Source organism: Chamaea fasciata, unplaced genomic scaffold (genome assembly GCF_029207755.1).
Source record: "Chamaea fasciata isolate MVZ Bird 193981 ecotype frontalis unplaced genomic scaffold, bChaFas1.0.hap1 SCAF_2, whole genome shotgun sequence".
NCBI classification, from domain to species: Eukaryota; Metazoa; Chordata; class Aves; order Passeriformes; family Sylviidae; genus Chamaea; species Chamaea fasciata.
Window position 1 is genome coordinate 78822612 of NW_027094087.1, and position 3833 is coordinate 78826444.

A 3833-nucleotide genomic window follows, 5' to 3' on the forward strand; every position below is an offset into this window, starting at 1 on the left:
GATTGCAGTTCTGCTTATGCTGTCTATTTGCCACAGCATCTAGAGAAGTCCTGGATTAATTTGATAATCATATCTGTAGGTAACTCATGTAAGTCTTTATTTGCAAAGAAATCAGATGTCTTGGGATGCACATAGGTAATACTGTTTTTGCCAAAGTACCTCAGGCACTAACTTCATCCTTAGAAGACTAAATATTCCTAAAATGTAGTTCTGATAAATCAGGCCCCATTAAATTTAAATGATATGCAGGCTATATGTGCACTGGTAGTGCTCTCCTGGTATGGAAATAGCAATATTCTAATGCAGCTAACTGCTCCAAGAGGAAATTCAGTAGGAACTGTAAAGTGATGCATATTAAGTCAGCATCAGTACATTAAATTATCCTCTGAGTGAAACAAGTCAAATTGGTCAAATTTCAGGTATACTGATCAAGCAACATTACTTCTGGGAACTCTGCTGATGTAGCATGTCAGTCACACTTAATAAGCCTTAGTACCCTGCAGTAACTTAATTATCAATAGAAACCAATTCAGAGGACCTGTCCTGAGTTCCTAAATGATTTCTGAAGCAAGACTTAGTCCCTGAAGCCATGCAGAAACCTTTAGAAAGCTGTATTTTTGTTCCTAAACACTTGCTTGCTAATATTCTCTGTTCAAAGTTATGAGGGGGTTTTTAGAAAAGACCCTTTTTAAACCTAAGACTTGTGCATTATAGATGTAACATTATGATTGGAGATATTGTGGTCCAGGTGCCTTTATGCTTCCAAGGATAGAGGTCCAAGATTTCTTAGCTGAGAATTAAGAACTAGTTTGGGACACAACTCTCCCATTTTAGCTCACTTATAGCCTTTTGGGTAGAAGGTGGGCAAACACCCTATGAAGTCATGAGGGTGTGGTTCACTTAGTTTCTCTTGCACTTCTACTTGGAGGTCTCTTAGTTAAAAGTCCTTGAGAAGTTGAAATTTGCAGTGCACACAGAGTGCAGGTATCAGATTTATCTTAGAAATATTGCTGTAATTTAATAGTGAGGTATCCACAGAGACCAAGAAGAGAAAATTAACTTTGGTGCTTGACTGTCTGTTTCAACTAGGTATTATTTCACCAATTTACATGACAGTCTTAAAGGATAGAAGGGGATTTTTTGGAAAAAAAACAAATGGAATAAGCAGTAAGGTCTTGGTGTCCTGCCAAGGTGCAACTGCATGAAATCTTATAGAGTGCTTTGAATTCTTTAAAAAAAAGTGTAATGAAACTGCAGGTTGTTGTTATGAAACATACAGAGACTTCCCCTCTCAAATTTTCCTCTAGCATTGTTTGTGACAATCACATATTTTTCTGCTTGACTTCCATCCTCTGCTCTTTCTAACACAATTGCCTGTTGGCAAAACAGCTTTGCACACTGGAAGAAACAGGGAGTTACCAAGCACACAAATTCCTCATACGTCACAGAGAAGGTTTTCGTATTTTCATAGCAATATTTAAAAATTTACCTTTTCATGGGACTGTTATTCAGACATTTGTACTTGACCTTGACCTTCTGTCACATTTTTGTGCATGTTCTACAAGCTTATGGATAAGACTGGTTTTACCTGGGTTGTTGATTTCTGAGTAGAAAAGGAAGATCCTGAATTCTCTGCTATGGGCAGCTCAGAGAATTTAGTACCTAGTTATGGCTGAAATACTGGGATGTATTTCAGATGTTGCATTCTGATTACTTAGATGCAATTTACGGTGTTTACACAGCTTAATTTTTAAAGCAATTATTGTCTTTATGTGCTCCTAAGTGAACTGAATGTGACTTGTTTTTCTTCCTGTCTTTACATTGAACATCATTCAGTCCTCAAACCATGACAGGAAAAGTGTTTAATTTTCTTTAGAAATATCTAAAGCACATTGGTAGCTTGCTTCTTTGTGCAGCCCTGCTGCATGCGGGTACTTACTCTAACCCCGATGGAACGCTAAGAAGTCATCTTCCTGTTAAGATATGCCAGTAGCCAGCTGTTGCTCTATCTTCTGACATTACTACATTGTCCTTAACCTTCCTTTTTCAAATTTTGCTGTTGAGGCCGCTGTGTGTGGTCTGATCAGGACCCTTAGCTCAGCTGTGTGCTGCAGCACAGCCACCTGAGAACTGCTCAGGAGCTCTGCCTGTGCTGAGGGTTGTCAACCCCCCTCCACCAGTCCAGAACTTTGAGCATGGCCTGTTCACGTTAGCTGGGCATTGCAGCTGGGGAAAATTTGACTTCACACTTCTTTCAGATGACAGAGAACAGCACAGGCTTTACCCAATTTATTATGCAGTTTCACCTTCCTCTTGTTCTCTTGTCACTGAATTGCAGGTAAGATGATCACAATTACTGAAAACTCTGTGTTTTGTGCAGCATTAGATTTTTTATAATGAGCCGTCATGATTTGGGATAAGCTTGTTTTGCTTGAATGGTTTATCAGAGGTTTGTTGTCTGTTAATTGGGTTTTTTGTTGTTTGGCTGTGGGGTTTTTTTTCTCTCCTTTGTCAATTTTCGTTCTCTGTTTTGTTTGGATTCCAAGAGAAAGACTTTTTTTTTGTTGTTGTTTATTTAATGTTTTAATTAAACTACTTTAGAGTCTTATTCAAGCATATCACTTTTGGTATTTAATAATAGAAACAAATTGCCAGCTGCTGGACAAAAGTCAGGGACTGTTTTTAAGGAACCTACACAGAATTACTGATGCAAATCTGTAGCGATTTGCTGCAAATATACAGAAATATTTTGATACTGGGAGGAAGAATTTTCTCCACTGTAGGTGGTGCAGTTGTGGGATTAGGATACCCAGTGGAAAATGGTGTGCTGCTCATATAGCACTCGTCATGTTTCTGTTTCCTCAGTAGGGTGACACAATACAGACCTGCAAATGTCAGACCATGTGCCTCTCACTCTCCAGGAAAGCAGTGATCCTCCTCCTTAGGCTGAACTTTGGAAATCAATTGCCTTTGCCCTGTACCAAAGGAGGTTTGTTGGGCCTGTTGTGAGAGGACACAGGTTTCCACCAGTGTAAGAGAAGACTCCTGCATCACAGGCCATATATTCACTTGTACAAAGCTGGATCTTCATCAAATACCACACAGTTTAGTGGGTGTACTTCTGGTTTTCTGTGTTCAGAATGTTTTACTAAATCACCATGCCTGTCTTTGTAAGCACAGTTTAATGTCAATAGCAGGAATAAAGCAAAAACAATCATATGTATAATCTGAGTAACTGTGCTGCAAACTGGGTCACTGAAAGGCTCAGGCTGTAAACAGATATTTTGAAGTTGTTATTTGACACTCTGAGCAGTTGCCAACAGCTTGCCTGGCTGAGCGCGACCATCAACATTTTGTGCAACTCCGAACTCTTCATGCAGTCAGTTCCCAGGTTTCTCAATTCTTCTAATGGCCCTTTTGGGGAGTTCTGTGGTACATGCAAGAACTCTTCCAAAGAAAAGGCTCTCTCCCTTTCTCTCTGGTGTTTCCTGGGAGATATATATCTGCAGTCTTTGTTTTACTTCCCTGTTTTTTTTTCCCCCAAGATCTATGTAACGTCCATTGGGCATACAGTACACAACAGATTTAACAGAGCAACACAATCCCGCTGTAAATGACTGCTCATAAATGCTGCCTCAAATGCCAGTCTGAACCCCTAATTCTGTCTTTGTCCCTGGGTTTTGTGGCTTCAGTCAAAAGGCTTGAGCCAGAATGATAACCTTAACTCACCTGCAGATGTGTATTACTGCTTTGTGCATTAAGGACCTTGATACTTTTTGTGGCTTAAATATATTTATTTTAAATATTTTACCATTATTTACTCTACTTCTATG

The 3833-nt window shown here is 39.3% G+C and overlaps 1 long non-coding RNA gene across 1 annotated transcript; it reads left to right on the top strand.

Annotated features, from left to right (window-relative positions):
- Nucleotides 1-2136: 2136 nt before the first annotated feature.
- On the top strand, nucleotides 2137-3226 carry LOC136286027 (uncharacterized). Its single transcript, XR_010719693.1, has 2 exons — nucleotides 2137-2338; nucleotides 2866-3226. It is a non-coding gene; the product is annotated as an uncharacterized lncRNA (long non-coding RNA).
- Nucleotides 3227-3833: the final 607 nt, after the last annotated feature.